At 38.2% G+C, this 17,036-nt stretch overlaps 1 long non-coding RNA gene across 4 annotated transcripts in view; it reads left to right on the top strand.

Moving 5' to 3' along the window:
• Positions 1–16,771, top strand: part of LOC140528071 (uncharacterized) — a 59,186-nt gene extending 42,415 nt beyond the window's left edge. The window contains exons 1-6 of one of the 4 annotated variants that reach the window (XR_011975055.1): positions 929–1,629; positions 1,882–2,039; positions 2,714–2,943; positions 6,930–10,716; positions 15,668–15,814; positions 15,939–16,771. This is a non-coding gene — a long non-coding RNA (uncharacterized lncRNA). Of the gene's footprint in view, positions 1–928; positions 1,630–1,881; positions 2,040–2,713; positions 10,717–15,667; positions 15,815–15,938 lie in introns of those variants that run through there. The other 3 variants (XR_011975056.1, XR_011975053.1, XR_011975054.1) reach the window with 3 other exon arrangements.
• Positions 16,772–17,036: the final 265 nt, after the last annotated feature.

The following is a 17,036-nucleotide window of genomic DNA, read 5'->3' as shown; positions in this document are numbered from 1 at the left end:
TGTTCTGACCACTCAATCCATTATATTACCCAGCTGTTTATGCATATGAGAATATACATGTCTGTTAATGTTTATTGTATTCATAATGTCTAAAAAAGGAAAAAAATGATGAGATGATAGAAAAAGCATGTTAACAACACACAGAAATGAACCAAAGAGAGTTCAGAAGGGGATATGGAAAAGCAGGGCAGTTTGGGTATTATTGTGCTAAATTTAATATATACTTTAAAAGAACAAAGTATGTAATAAAAGTTCATAGTTTCATTTGCAATCCTCTTTTTCTGTTCTTTGCATATTGAAATGATTATGCCCTGAGATACTTGCTAAATTCACATGAAAAAAAAGAAAGAAAAACTATGTTAAAGTGAACCCTCAAAACCTCTGGTGAACAGTACTACACAAAGTCACAGTATCTTATGTGTAGCATAAACTTAATAAATGTCTGTTCACTTGAATTAAATAAAAGATGCAGGGACATAATATCAAAACCTTCTCTAAAGGCAGAAAGGCTGTGTCTTGGCTTTGGTTGAGATGCACCTGTTAAGAATTCAGCCAAGACCGAGTTGACCAGATATGAGATGTGTGAGGGGGTGAAGGGGTGAGGGGTAAGAGGGTGAGGAGGGAAGGGGATGGGGTTGGTGCGGCAGTGGTTTCCACCAAGTTCCTTTCCTATTTTATTTAGATTAAATTCTACTCAGCAGGGTTATTTCTTAATTAGAGCAGCCTAGCCAGGCAGGCCTCCAGCCTTGGACCCCTGCTTTGCCTTCTAAGGTTTCATGAGGGATGTTGTCCTGCCTTATTTCCTGAGTTCTAATATTTGAATAATGTGCAGTGATTTCAACAGGAAGAAAAGACTTGTAATTTAATCATCTTTATTAGATTGGGGGGGGGAGGGAGGGTGGGCAGAGGAAGGGGAGAGAACCTGTGTCCTCTCTTTGTCTGTTGACATTTTCTTTTCTTTTCACCTTCAATTCTAATCATCAAAAGAGGTGATTCCATAGTTCATCTTTTTTAATCAGAGAGACTGAATAGGAACATTAACTTGTTCATTGTGGGACACCTGCTGTTCCAGGGGAAAGATTTATAGAAAATAAATAGCAGCTTCCCTTCCAGTAATATTGAGACTTAGTGGATCCTAAAATCAGGGACTGAATTTCAAGGACCCCATTGCTTTCTGTTGCGTCCTTGATGAATGTCATTGACTATTGTTCTCAAACTACCCTAATGTCACCAAAAGGAGAAGGAAAAAAGGAAAAGAAATCATTTATCAGGAGCTTATTATGTTTCAGTCACTGTACTAAGACAGATGACACAAAGAAAGGCAAAAAACTAGGTCCTGTCCTTAAGAAATTTACAATCTATTGGGAGAGAGAAAATGTAAACAACTACTGAGTAGGTGGAAGGCATTCTGAGAAGGGAAGGCATTAGCAGGTAAGGAAGCCAGTGAGGACATGTGGAAAAGGTCTGAGATAGTTAAGTGCATGAGTGAATTCTTTCCCCCAATCACCATTTACCCACTTATAGATCTGATCATTTGGCCAGATTGAAAAACCTATGCATGGAAGAATGAAATGTTGTATGGAAAATACCTGACGTCAAAAGGAAATGTTGCCATCAGAAGAATGCAAGGTATGCTTACCTCAGGTTCATCAGTGAGCCAACAAGTCTTTATTAAGTACTTATTCTGTGCCAACTATTATGCTAAGCATTGAGTTGACAAAAGAAGGCAAAAACAGTCCCTACCTTCTGAGGGATCTACATTGTAACGATGTCAATATGCATGCAACTATGTACATGAAAAATCCACTATTTGGGTAAGGAAAATATACAGAATAAATCTTTAAAACAATCGTCAACAGGAATGTTTCTATTTTTTAATAGGTCATGAGTGTACTGCAGTTCTTGAAGAAAAATGAAGACTGAATTTTTGTATTGCTCATCAATATGCATTGAATCCAGTGTTGTCTCTTTCATGCATATATACACACACACACAACATAGAATTGTACACTACAGCTTCTTTAATTCTCCACAAAAGGGTATGTATGATACAGGTCTTTATTTCCTAGTTTACATATGCTTGTTGCATGTGCATAAATGCATACACACAGAGGTCTGCATCTTTCCCCAACTTTCGTCTAATTGCACACGCATTTTTATTCTGTTGGTCTTTTCTTGTGTAAGAATTATCAACAAGGAGTTTGTTCACTTGGGAGAAGTGCAGGTGCCATATTTATACTTGGGTCAGAAGAAATGGGATACAAACTTTTTCACCTCTACCATTTTTTTAGGATAAAGCAAAGTGCCTGAACCTCACTCTCTGGAGACACTGGCTTTGGTTAGCCCAATCAGCCTTTGATTCTTAATAATTTTAAGCTTTTTTGTGAGGGATCATGACAGGGACTGAGAATTTTCTACCATATCCATGTTAAAAAGATTTTTCAGTTGAGAACAGTAAATTAACCTCTAACCAGATGGAACAGTTTTACATAGAACAGTGACACTTATACTAACGTGCCCTATAGGCTTATATCTTTAATCATACTCACTTTGCTGGAGATAGTTTGTCTAGTTTGGTAATATTTGTGTGCTAAATGCCCTGATTTCTATATTTGGATAATGATTTCTGGACAACCAGAATAATTACCAAGCCTTAGGTAATGATCAAATAATTATTTGTTCAATTGAATTAATTTCTCTCTTGTGATTTTAGCTGTGGAGATGTTTCAGGATAGCCAAAGAATTTGGATATGCTTGACAATGGTAATAATAAAAGCAATGATGATGATGATGATGATGATGATGACGATGATATATATTGACTGATCAATATGTCTGTGGCATTCATTGTCACATGATTTGATGAGTGAATGGAGAAAGCATCTATTAAGTACTTACCATGTGCAAAGAACTGTGTGAAATGCTGGAGAAACAAGTAGAAAAGTAAGTTATTCCCTTCTCTCAAGGAACTTCTGTTCTAATTGGAGAACACAACACAGGAAGGAGATTTCCACAGCAAGTCTAATGGAAAGGTCCAGACACAAAGATCCTTAAGCTGAAGCAGCTAAGTAGATGGTAATGCTTCTGCTTTCATGCCATTTCCATTGATAAAATACATCTGTTCCTAATGCTGAACCATTTTACAGCGCTAGGGATGGGGACTTTGGTTGCCATGGCTGAGATAGAAATTGAGGCTACAATAACTTCACCAGCAGCCACCAGGTCATTTTCCCACAAGCGTGGGTACCTTCCCTGCATTATGGCTAGGCTAGAAGGATGACTTCTAGATTTGCAAAGTGCTTTAAAAATATTAAATTATTTTGTTCCTAAAACAGCTCAGGAAGGTCAGTGACATTATTATCTGCCAGGCCTAGAGGCCTGAGGGCTACCTGAGTCTTACCTTACCTGTCCCAGGTCTTCGGTTGGCCAAACCGGATAAACGTATGAGAGAAGAGACTTTCCGGAGTCGAACAAGGGTTAGGCTTTATTCAGGGTCCTGGTTACATGTGCAGGGGGAGCTCTTCCTTAGGAGGGAGTAAGAAATCTCCCAAGGAGGCAAGATCTTACGGTAAGAGATTGGAAGTAGAAGTGTAGGGTAAGAGATTGGAAGTAGAAGTGTAAGTGGGGAGAGAGGGGGAGGGGAGAGCGAAGAGAGGAGAGAGGGAAGAGGCCTTCTGTCCTGTAAGGGCCCCTCCCGCGCTAAGAGTGCCTTCAGGCTTTCCTGACCCTAATTAAGCTCTCCGGCTGTGTAGTTTGCACCTGAATACCATGCCTGTTAGATAACAATAGGTGTGCCCAGATCCGGGACAGTCTCGAGGGCGGGGATGCTCCTCCCATCACGTTTCTCACGGGAAGAGGCAGAAATACACGAGATAGCTCGGTCTCACTCCTCGATTTCCTGGTGTTTCATGGGGGGGCCTCATGAGAACTCTAAGATTTAGAAGTTCCCACCTTTACCCGCCCGAGACTGTCCACATGGAATTGAGCTTCCACCCCCAACAATTATCCCCATTTTACAGATGAGGAAAATGATGGTTAAGTGACTTTCCCAGAGTCACATAACTAATAAGTGTGTCTCAGGCAAGAGTTGAACTCAGATCTTCTTAGTTCCATGTCCAGTGTTCTGCCAGTTGCAATAGCTCTTTAGATGACAGTTAGATGACTGCTTTAGTGGCAGGCTAGAAGCAGGACTGGTCAAGAACATGCAGGTAAATGTTTAACAGCCAGCTTCCCAAAAGAGAAATGTACACAGAAAACACTTTTAAGTTTAACCTGAATTTGGGCAGCTTGGAGGTACACTGGATGGAGGTCTAGCTTCTAGAATAAGGAGAACCTGACTTCAAATCCAGCTTTAGACATTTAGTAGCTGCATGACCCTAGGCAAGTCACTTACCACCAATTATCTTCCCAAAGAAGAGTTTAGTCTGTATTATTAATTCTTTACCCACTCTTTTCTTACATAGACAATAAAGAAAATAATAAATCAATCCCTGATTTGTAGCATTTACCAGTTTCTGAGACTCACACTGAACATTTAACATCCAGCTCTCCTAGCCAGTTAGAGCTGGCTCCAATACACCCCTGGGGTTGTTGATATTGGTGGTGTGAAACTGATATTCCAATGACTCTTGCCTCCATCTGGATCTGAGAGTAGGAAGTTAGCAATTGTTGGACCCGTATGGACCATATGGCCTCCTGTCTATCTCTCCCTGAGGAGTCTTGCTCTTTGGTGATCTGGAATACATCCATTCTTTAGCAATCTGCAGAAACACTGTTATCTTATGTCTCACTTTAGATTCTGGAAAGAGCATTGAAACGGGAATATAAACAATACACAATGGTGTGTGTGCGTGTGTGTGTGTGTGTGTGTGTGTGTGTGTGTGTGTTTGTGTGCTCAGCAGACCTACTTCTAGAATATTTCCCATGGATCATTAACTCTCTACTTGAGTCTGATCTTGCCCAAGCTTGCATTTGCCTGAAGGGCTTGTCAATGTTAAGCCTAAGGATGAGTGTATATATTTGTGTGTGTGTGTGTGTGTGTATACACACAAATATATAAACATATACACATGCAAATATAAATAAACATATACATATGTACATACATAATACATGTGTGACTATATGAGTATAGGTACATGCACTACATGTATATGTATATAAATATATATATATGCCTGTTATGTACACAAATATTTTTATATGTATATGTATATCAACTGAGACACCTATCTGTCTGTCTATCTATCTATCTGTCTGTCTGTCTGTCTACCTACCTAACTCTCCTGTTTTCCATAGGAAGTCATATCCCATTCTGGTTCCCTGCAGGGAAATAAATATATATATACATAAATATATATGTACATATATATGTGATTTTGTACGTATTCTATATAATATATTTGTACAAAATATAATATGACACAATATGTTGATTCCATTTTATGGGAAACTTGTGTTTGCCTGGCTTATGATAAGTCTCTCTTGCTTCTTTTGAGACATCCAAATGGGATTCGTGTCCACTACTCCTTCCTCCTTTCCTTCAACTTCTACTGAAGTAGGGATATCACCTCCCCTCTCTTAAAAGGGATCAAAACTTAATTCCCAGCTCTCTATCTCCTTCCATCATTAGGCACATTGGACAATGATTTGGTGGCTGCCTAATTTGCTTTTATAAAAAGGGCAGGATAGACAAATTCGTGAGAGCAACAGGCGATTTTTTAAGGAAATAGGTGGCTGATATGAGGAACAGAATCTGATTTTTCCCCTAAGTGCTGCCATCTTCTGAAGGGAAGTGGCAGTAGGAAGAAATAATGATTCTTGAATTAAGTCTTAGGTGAAGATGGGGGAAGCAAATCTCTCCCTGACTTCTCTGTAGTTTGACTAGTGCATCAGTGAGTTTATATCTTCCATTGTCTGCAAATGGACTTGGGAATCACGTAGAAAGATGCAGTGTGCAGGTATCTAGAAATCACATGCTTCACATCACCCTGACTATTTCATTTCCTCCCATGTGGCTTGAACAAGATGAAAGATCTGGTTTTTGCTTCCCCAGAACCTCCAGATCCAAGTTTTAAAAAGGTTACTCAACTAGTGGACTCTGGAACAAAATCTGTTCTCCATTTGAGACCTAGCACTATGGAAATATTCTAATAGAGCCTTGGTGACAAGCATTACAATTCTTCAAAACTCAGTTGGGCAGTCTAAATACAAAATGTCAAACTTGAAAGGTGTCTACAAAGTCAACAGAAGGTTAGAAAGGCATTTGAGTTTGCATATTAGTATTGCTTCCTGGAAGTGTACTTTTAAATCTCTAATTAGGTTCTTTTTATTAATGTTAGCTTGGTAGATTCTTGGATTGGAAGAAAAGGGGCACAGTTCTGTATATGAGTATGGGACTAAAAGCAAAGTGAAGGCTGAGGGATATGGAATAAAAAAATGAAAGCAGAGATAGCTGGGGAATTCTGATAGTCAAGATGGGAGTCATGAATCAGAAAGAAAAGAACTGAAAAGCATGAAGAACTAAAGAAATAATTGGAGGTGGAGGTCAGTGTTGAGGTCCTGGTAGGACACTGGTAGGATGTGTATCCCTGGAAGATAAAAGGGAAAGATAACTCACAAAATGTCTGAGCCCTACAGAGAGGTTAAAAAATTCATCAGGGCATCAGCTCTTTTTAATGACCTTAAGTTGTTCATCCATGCTTGCTCACTACTTAGAATGTCTGATGTCTGCAATCATCTGTCACTCAAAGAAGGACAAGGGTTAAAGAGGGGAGGGTCACATTTCCCACTTAGAACTGGCTTAAATTAGGCTCTAGATTTTGAGGTACATGATCATTTATTCAGCTTGTTTCTTCTTATTATAATGAGAATTGATTACGGACTATCATTAATATACAAAATGTATATTCTGATTTTTTTTCCTCTAGAGTAATCCTGTGCCTTCACTGTTTTAATAATACTAGGAGAAACCATGGTCAAGATGGAGAAGAAAGGGCTGCCCCCAGGTCCTGGTTTTCTGCGGAAAAGAGGATGAGTCATAGCCTTCTGTGGAAAAAAGGACAGCACAGGAGACCACATCAGAGTAAGGAACCAGAGAGGAGAAAAGCTAACAGGAATCCAATGGATATGGCCTGGATTCCATGTTACAGTCCCTAGGATCACCACAGAATCACAGAATTAGAATTTGAAGGGACCATAGAGGCCACTTAGTCAAATCACCTCATTTAACTGATAAGGAACTAAGGCACAGAGAAATTAGGAGACCTGCTCAGGTCACATAGATGGTAAATAGCAGAGCCAGAATTCAAACCCACAGCCTTTGTCTTCCTCCCCTGTCCAACTTCTCACTTTTTCATCTCAGATGTCCTTTTAATGCTTATTTACATCTTTAATCTATTTTATATTATTATCAGAGCATATGACTATCACCTATAATTTCTTTCCATGCATTTCATTCTGCATTTGGGAATATAAGTATGGAGGCCAGACCCAAAAAAGGAAAGATTTCCCAGTTCCTCCTGGGTGGGGGCAAAGAAAGATTGAAGTGAGAGAATTTCTCTTGATAGGAACGTGGCATTCATAGTCCCCAAATATTTAAACCCAATAGGCAAAGAGCCAGCTGTAATAGTATTTGTGGCCTAAGAATCCCACACCCTGTATACAGTCTTTAGCTAAAGCCCCAAAGGACCTGCTCATGGCCACAACCCTCAAGGCTTTCTCACTCTGCATGTGCTTGTTCCAACCCCACTCTATAAGTATTAAGGGCTGGGTTGGATGGGTTGTACTGAACCATTCATACTCTTCTATGTTTTCACCCATGACCAGTAAAACATCTTGCTGAGAGGATTGATCTGTATAAAAGGTATAATTTATGAATGCAGAACAGTTAAACTAACTAGTAAACTTGGACCCACTCAATAGACATGACTTTGAACTAATACTTGAATCATCTAAAAGGTTGGCCATCCAATGTGTGATTTGAATTGGTACTCCTGCACACCTGCTCTTCATTGGTCATGAAAATTTATCCAATAAATAGAGAAAAAGAGTAAGAAGGACCTACCTCATACCAGTGATTATGACATTAGAATGGAAGTTCTGTGAGGGCAGGGAATATTTCCCTTCTGTCTTTGAATCTCTAATACTAGTGAGATATAGTAGACATGTTTAATGATATTTGTTACTGACTAGCTGTGTGAGTCTGGGTAAGTCATAACCTCTCTGAGCCTCTGTTTCCTCATGTAAAATAAAGGAGTTGGACTTGATGACTTCTAAGATTACTCCAAGCTCTGAATCTCTGGTTGACTGATTGAGGTCTTACCAAGTAACTACTTGTCAAGAAGAGATATGTGTGCTAGTTAAAGAAATAAATTATTTACATAAAGCTTCCTGTCTAGCTTGTCAAAGGTCAGGATGGCAAAAATCAGCTGAATTTCTTGATACTGGTAAAGAAAGTATTTCTAAAAAGTAGCTTTGCCTGTGTGGGAGTAGGTGGTGTGTGTGTGTGTGTGTGTGTGTGTGTGTGTGTGTGTGTGTGTGTGTGTGATGCGTTTGTGGGCGGATTGGGTGTAGAGAGGGTTAGGGATTCTACAGAAAGAGAAGAAGCAGCAAGATTAAGATTTAATCCCAGAAGGATAAAAAGGGAATGCACATTTAAATAATAAAATTCTTTTCCCCACAGAGATCCCAAGACTACAGGAACTTTTAAATATTAATCATGATTCAGAGCAAAAGGAATAAGTAACCAATAGATAATATGTGCAAAGATTTTGTCAACCATAAAGTTACTGTCACCATCACCATCATCTTCGTCATCAAGTCAGCTCAAGTCTTTCAACTATAAAATGGAAGCAAATAGAAGAATGAGTTAGAAACTAGAGTTCAACAATATGTTGTTTACAAGAGACACACTTTAAACAGAAAGACACACATATAGGGGTTGGGGCAGACTTTGTTATGGGGCAGAAGTAAAAAAGACAATCATGATCTTAAACAGAACAAAAGTAAAAATAGAACTCATTAAAAGAGATAATCAGGGAAATGATATTTTGATAAAAGGTACCATAAAGAATGAAGTTATATCAAGAAATTTTAAAGTAAGTTTCTCTGATAAAGAATTTATTCCTCAAATATATAAGGAGCGGAATCAAATTTATAAAAAAAAGAGGCATTCCTTAATTAATAAATGGTGAAAAGATATGAACAAGCAACAGTCAGGAGAAATCAAAACTATCTATAGTCACATGATAAAATGCTCTAAATCACTATCGATTAGAGAAATGCAAATTAAAATAACTCTGAAGTACCACCTCACACCTATCAGAAATGACAAATGCTAGAGGGGATGTGGGAATACAGGGACACTAATGAACTGTTGGAAGAGTTGTGAACTGGTACAATCATTCTGTAGAATAATTTGGAACTATGCCTAAAGGGCTAAAAAAACTGTGCCTGCCTTTTGATCCAGCAATACCATTATTAGGTCTCTATCCCAAAGAGATCAAAGAAAAAGAAGGACCTATATGTACAAAAATATTTACCATAGCTCTTTGTATGGTGACAAAGAAATGGAAATTGTGGGGTGGTGTTCCTTATCATTTATGGGATGGCTGAACAAGTTGTGGTATTTGATTGTGATGGTGTATTATTGTGCTGTAAGAAATGATGAGGTGGATGGTTTCAGAAAAACCTAGGATATATATGAACTGATGCAAAGTGAAATGTTCAGAACCAGATCATTATACGCAGAAGCGGTAAGATTATAATTGATGATCAAGAGATCAGAATCTTGTGGACTTGTTTTCTTTAGTAGCTCACTTTGGACAGAAGTTGCATTTCAAAGAAAAAATAGGATACACTTTGTGGCAATTCAAAATAAGACTTAGATACTCTCATCAATACAATGATCCAGGACAATTCGAAAAGATTCATGATGAAAAAACTGCTATATATCTCCAGAGAGAGAATTGATGAACTCTGAGTGTAAACTGAAGTATAATATTTTCACTTCGTTTTTCTTGCTTTTTGGTTAGTTTACGGCTAATTTAGAAATGTTTTACATGATTTCACATGTATAATTGACGTATTGCTTGCCTTCTCAGTGGATGGGGGAGGGGCAAGGCGGAGGGGAAGAATTTGGTATTCAAAATAAAGAAAAGAACGTTAAAAATAAATAATATTTTCTTGTAAAAGAGTCAGCTCAGGTCTCATCTTCTATAGGTGGTCTTTCTTCGTCCTCCCAGATGTGAATGCCTTCCTCTGTCAGATTAACTTCCATTTATTCTGTATATTTCTTACTTGAATGTAATTATTTATGTGTTGATTCCCCTATAAGAATGTATAATTCGTCAGGGGAAAGACTGTGTTTTAACCTTTCTTTGCATCCCCAGAGCATGCCATATAGCAATGACTTGTTGACTGATAAAAGCCATTGTTGTGTTTTTGGACTAAAAAATGATACCAAAAGCAAATAAAAAAAATCCTCTTTGGTTATTTGACTGAGGGGGATGGAGACCATGCAGGGAAGGGTTGAAATCTCCACATTTTCTGAACCTTACGTTTCTCTTCCTGAGATGCTGAACGCTGCTGTGAAGCCACAGGAGACAGGAGGAAAGGAAAGGGCTATTGCCCATGAGGACTCTGGGAGAGTAACCAATCCCATCATGAGGCTGCAAGTTGATGTCTCCAGGGTCATGACCGCACAGCCTATTAAAGGTTAGAACGGAAAAGACTTTTCTGCAAGTCTCCCCCTCTCCCTCCTGTCCGCCCTTTCCTTCTCCCAGTGGTGGATTTTGAGAGGTGGAAGGAAGGATGTATCAAACAGAAAGAATAAAGAACCCCTGCCATTCACCCCCACCATGCCGGACTCGGACCTGCACCAGATTAGGTGGCGGCCGTGTGTTGCTGATTAACAGCAGTGAGTAAGAGGGAAATCAGAATCCAATGGGCTTGTTTTCTTTAGTAGCCCACTGTGGATACAAGTTGCATTTCAAAGAAAAAATGGGATCAGTTTTGCGACAATTCAGCTCACGGTCTGGGAACGGAGACAGGGGAGGGATGAAGAAGGACAGAACACATGTTAAAGAAACCAAAAGAGCATCAGCAGAGCTTTTAAATCAGACACTTCCTCAGGGATGACCTGTGCTCTCTATCAGTAAAGGGCTGAATCAGCCAACAATTCACAAAAATTTGAATCTTTTTGAAAAATTTTGAAAATTTTGAAATCACAATGTGTCCCATGTATCATGGTAAACATGAGTTGATAATAAGATAAGCTTACATTCCTGGAGTTCAAAGTGGGTAGACAATGGAAGAAGATAGGCCAGGTTGGATCAGGGTGGGGGCTTAGATTTCCTTTGGATAGTCTAAAGTTGAGCTGCACATAATAACAAAAGTTGAACAGAGCAATTTACAGATATTATTTCACTGGAACCCTGGAAGGTAGGTGCTACAGGTATTATTCCTATAGTCCCATTTTGCAGATGAGGAAATTGAGGTGCAGAGAAATTCAGTGACATGCCCATGGTCTTACAGATAGTAAGTTTGAGGCAAGATTCAAATTCAGGTCTTTCTCAAACCAAGTTCAGCATTTCTATCATGTTTACCAACACTAACCTGCAATATGTGTTACTCTTTAGGAGGCATGAGAAACTTGTCAAAGAGTTATGGGGAATATTTGGTAAATAATCATATTGCATTTTTTAAATATCTTAGGAGTAATAATGAGAAAAAAACTCACATATGTATTAGAGAAATAATGGTAAGGAGATGGGGCAGATGGGAAAAGGGATACTGAAAAAAAAAGGAGGTTGTTGAAGGAATAATTCTTACTGATAAAAAAGAAGTGAATTAGATTTAGATACAAAACACTTTTCGCATTGAACTAGAAAAAAGTGACAGTGATTCAGTGAAAGATTTAATTCTAGATTTATTTCAAGTCAATAAGGTTTCAATTTTTTGTTGTACCTTTGGAAAAACATATCCTATTCTTATTAAATGTGCTCTCAAAGGTTTAACTCCATTTGCAACTATTGATGTCTGTACATCCAGATTTTGAGTCTCATTCTCAGTCAAATCCAAAGCAAAAAAGAGAAACAAACTTCAATCCCAGAAGACAAATTGGAAGCTAAACATGTTATGTGTATATTTATCCAACTCCTCTCTGCCTACAAGTGTCAGAGGGTCATCACCTCTCCTCCAGACTCTTGTAGCAACCTCCTTGTTAGTCTCTTGCCTCAAATCTCTCTCCATTCCAGTCCATCTGACATACTGCTGCCAAAGGTGTAGATCTGCCATGTGATTCCCCCTCACAGCCTACTTCATTGGCCTCTAGGGTAAAATAACAACTCTCCTGTTTATTATTTAAAACCCTACATAATAGCCTAGCACCATCCTATCTTTTCAAGCCTATTGTATATTTCTGCCCTTCCTGCACTCTGGGACTCAGTCAAACTGGTCTTCTCTCTATTCTTTGCATGACACTCCATCTACCATCTCCATGTCTTCACAGTGGAATGCATTTCCTCCCTATTTCCTTCCAGCTCACAGAGTCAACCTCTGCCTTTAAGATGCAGCTCAAGAACTTTCTTCTTCTTGAAGCCTTTCCTATTTGTCCCAGCTGCTCCCTCCCCGACTATCTACTATCTCTCTCTCTCTTTCTCTCTCTCTCTCTCTCTCTCTCTCTCTCTCTCTCTCTCTCTCTGTCTATATATCTATCTTACTGTGTTTTATACACTCTTCTTTCTAATCATGCTGCTTTAGATGGGACAAGGTTAAAAGACTGCCATCTCCCTCTGTGACCCTATCTCCTATCTTGTGCTTTCTTTGCTCTACCCTTGAAGAGCCTAGCAGTATATTGATTGCAGTGTTTCTCTAATGAAGAAGTCAGAGGAACACATATTTAGTGAGCCCTTTGGGGGGACCTTATAGATCAGCTAATCCACCCCCTCAGATAAAGATCCCAAGGATGAGGAAGCTTAAGTGAGTTGGAATTTGACTGTAGTTCCTCTGACTCTATTACTAGTATTTTTCCACTACATCCCAATCCAAGGCAGTCTTCTTTGGCAGGAAAGTTCTTGGAAAAAGTCCATTGGTTTAAGACCTTGAAGATGAGAGTAGGGGCAGCATGAAGGTTAATTCAACATTAAAGCCAACAAACAGCGGCAAGGTCTCACATTATTTGAAAATCAAAATGTATTCATTTTGTACCAATTCTATCTATTTTTATTCTGTATATGTCTACATATGCCAGTGTTGCCTTTTCTGGAGCAGGTATCATTTAATTTTTTGTACCATTGCCTAACACACTGCCTAAAACATAGTAGGAATCTAATAAATGCTTTTTATTTGATTGATTGTTATAAGTCAATGAGGTTGACGAACAATAGGTGTCCATTTCTAAGCTTATTTTAACTGCCTTTGGTCACTACTGAGTAGCCATAGGAACTGTCCAGATCCTACCCTTTGGCATTCTATCACAATCTGCCCTCACCCAAAATGTGCCAGCCTCCAAAATAACCCTTTAGTCCTTCTTCCCCTCTAATTAAAACTTTCAGTGTCTCAATATTAGTAAAGTATGGATGACTAGAGGTATTTGCTAGTTCAAACAAAAGTCTAATCAGTGGAGGATCAGTCAGTATGAGAGATATTTTGGGGCAAATGAGTTTTTCATAAAGTTTATTTTTCTGCCTTTAAGTAAGATTGATCTGAGAAGGGGAAATAAGAAAGGATCATTTGTGGCCCTTAATTCTTTCCTCCAAATGGGTTAAGAGGAGAGGAAATTAAGTGGAGTAAAAGAATGGTTCTAGGGATTTGTCAAAGACTCCCTGGACCTGTAACTTGGCAGGACCCAGGTAATTAAGCTTCACCTTACTTTGTGAGTACTGAGTATCTTGGCATAGGTGTTTGGGGATCTTAGTTGATGGGTATATGCAATAGTAGGTTGTGAAAACCAGAACAGAATGGCTACCGGGAACATAGGGTAATGTGACTTAGAGGGAGAAATTTTCCCACATCTCCCCACCCCACAACCCCATCACCATGGAGGCTGAAGATTTTAAGGTGCAATCTGAGCCTCTGGTTCCAGACAGGAAATTGATTTGAAAATACTAAAGTAATATTAAACTCCTCCAAGCTTGTTCCTCTGACAAGGAAGAAAGCTGATAGACTCAAACTCTCTTTTTTCCTTCTCCGGGAAGCCCTCTACCCCTTGCCTTCTGTTGGAGAAGCACAATTTAACCCATTTCTTGGTTCCAGGCATTCTCTCTGTCTTGTATGCCAGGAACACCCTCCCTCCTCTGCTCTGATGACTACTGACTCCCCTGGCTTCCATTGAGTCCCAGCTAAAATCCCACCTTCTACAGGGAGCCTTCCTTAACTCCTCTAGTGCCTTTCCTCTGTGAATTATTTATCTGTCCTGAAAATAGCTTGTTGTGCAAACATTTGTATGCATGCTGTATCCCTAATTAGATTATAAGCTCCTTGAAGGCGGGGATTATTATTTTTTTTTATCTCTTTTTATATCCCCAGTACTTAGCATAATGCTTGGCACATAGTATGTGTTTATTAAATGTTTATTTATTGACTGGGTCTTCCTTGATTGCAGAATTAGTCCTTTTCAGAGGCTTCAATTGTCTTAACTTTCACCTCAGTAGACCCTTGTTCTGTTTGTGGGAAAGCACTGCTAATTACAATGAATGGATTACTTATCTTTTTATGCCCAATGTCAATACAGCACTGTAACAATGATGCTTACTATTAAATGTGTTGGATGCACCTGTTTTGACTTGTATTTGATCACAATGCTCAATTCCATTTCTCAGATAGTGTATTCCTCTACTAATAATTTTTAAAACATTAGGCTATCCAGTTGATTGTGAGCTCCTTTACCTTTCTTTGTATTGTTGGCACTCAGCATAGAATCTGACACATAGTGGGTGCTTAATAAATTATTATTGACTGCCTGAGTAGAATGGTTAACTCCCTGAGGGCAAAAAGTATTTTCCTTTTGTTTTTGCATACTTTCAACCCTTACACTCCAAATCTAGAAATGTAATTTAATTTAATTGGATTGACCATAGACCCAGGTACTGAATACGGGACTTTCAGTTGCTCCCATTCCTGTTAGTGTCCTCTCTGTCCTTTAAATCAACTCAAAGAACAGTGATGCCACTGAGTAAGACTTGCATCCTGCTAGATGTGAGAGGAAAAGTGAGAATGATGAATCTGTCTGAGTAAGCCTGGGGATTCTATTCCTTCCACTTATGACAATGGTAATACAATTGAACCATATCTATGGGGATGGTTTATATCTCTTATGGTGCTTAAGCAAGAAACTGTGGGCTGATGCAGATAGGCATGGTAAACTATTTCTTCCTTCCATTCCCCTCCAAATTGCCATATTTTAACATAGTTCTTCACACCAAATACTATTGTGCTGGAGTCAGCTTTCAAGAGCTGATTGTTAAATTTTCAGTATGAGTATTTTCCCCTTTGGAAATTAACAAAGGCTACAAATCAGGGCTTGATTCATTGTTTTGTCGATTGTCTAGAATTAAGAAAGTGAAGACAAAGAGATAAAGAATGCAGATTAATCTTAAATGTGTGTTGTGGGAATTATTTTTTGACTCCTGGTTGTTAAATACTTACCAGCATTCCACTGCATTAGCATCCTAGGTCATGGCAAGTTCATCCTGTATCGACCATTTATTTTCAAGAAAGAGTCACTTCTTGATGGAAAGCATTTTGAAATTTGGGAAGTAGAGAAGACAGAACTACAATTACAGGGAGCAATGATTTGGGCTCTGTTTTCAAGGTCAGCTTCCTTTTTTGATCTTTAAATTTTTTCTTTAAATATAGATTTATCATTGATTTGGGTCTTCATTTTGTTGCTTACTTTTTCTTGCCTTAAGATTTTTTTATTTTCTTTTGTTTTTAAGGTACTTAGGCTCATCACTGAACATCTCTGGATCTTCATCCTGCACTGTTGCTGATGCTGAGACAAGAATTTAAGCTAAATGATGTGTAACAAGCTACAAAAGCCAGTAATTGCTCAGAAACACTATTCCCTTGATTGCTACTGTGGTTATAGTTTATATGAAAAGTCTAACCTGACTGTGTCAAATGGCTTCCATTTTTTATTTCTCAAGCATTTGGGGTTAGAGAAAACCCAAAGCATATTGTGCCTCCAAGCACTTTTTCAGTTAATTTGTTAAACTGATTTGTTTTAAAAAAAACTTACTCTGTAAGTCTATGATTCATTTTTACTTAGGTCATCACAGTTTGTCTTGTAACAGAGATTTAGAGTCTAAGAAATATTACAAGCCTTTTAATAAACCTTTTAAACTTTTTAAAAAAGATGTTGAAGAAAAAAAGTAGATTTCAAATCTCACTAAAGTACTTATGAATAATCTCAGTAGGTAGGGGTCCAATTTTGAGTGACCTGAGAGACTTGCATACATGACAAATGTTCCTTACCCTCTCATCTCAACCCTATCACCCGCTGACAGAGAACTGGTCCCATTTTGCTTCCTTCATAAAATCTGAAGGCAAACCCAACTTTACTTAGGACTGTGACTGTTAAAAGAAGTGATCTTACTGTTGTTGAGAAAAAAAATAGGCTCAAAACTCTATTCTAGGCAATATTATTTTTTCTCTTAAATAGTCCTAAATATGTTCTTTTATCTTTTATATGTTATTTTAAAATGATTGTTTGAATTGAACATGCAAATAACAAATTAATAAAAACAGATTAATAAATCAATAAAAACCTAGGTTGCCATGGGTGTTGTCATTTTCCTCAATATTTTAAAATCTATTCATACCTCCCTTCATCCAAGTAATTTTTTTTCTAAAAAGGAAGTATAGTCATCAAAACCATGGTTCCTGATCTTTGACCAATATGATTTTGATTTTTAATTATTTTAGTATGATTTAAGAACTTTTAAACTATCTCTGGAATTTGGATGGTACCTCATATTAAGATTTCAACTCTTGCCAAATTGATTTAACATAAATAACTTATTTTCATTCTCACA

The sequence above is a fragment of the Notamacropus eugenii genome, chromosome 2 (assembly GCF_028372415.1).
Source record: "Notamacropus eugenii isolate mMacEug1 chromosome 2, mMacEug1.pri_v2, whole genome shotgun sequence".
In the NCBI taxonomy this organism is placed as follows: Eukaryota; Metazoa; Chordata; class Mammalia; order Diprotodontia; family Macropodidae; genus Notamacropus; species Notamacropus eugenii.
The sequence above is the reverse complement of the archived record's forward strand: the minus strand, read 5'-3'. Positions and strand labels throughout refer to the sequence as shown.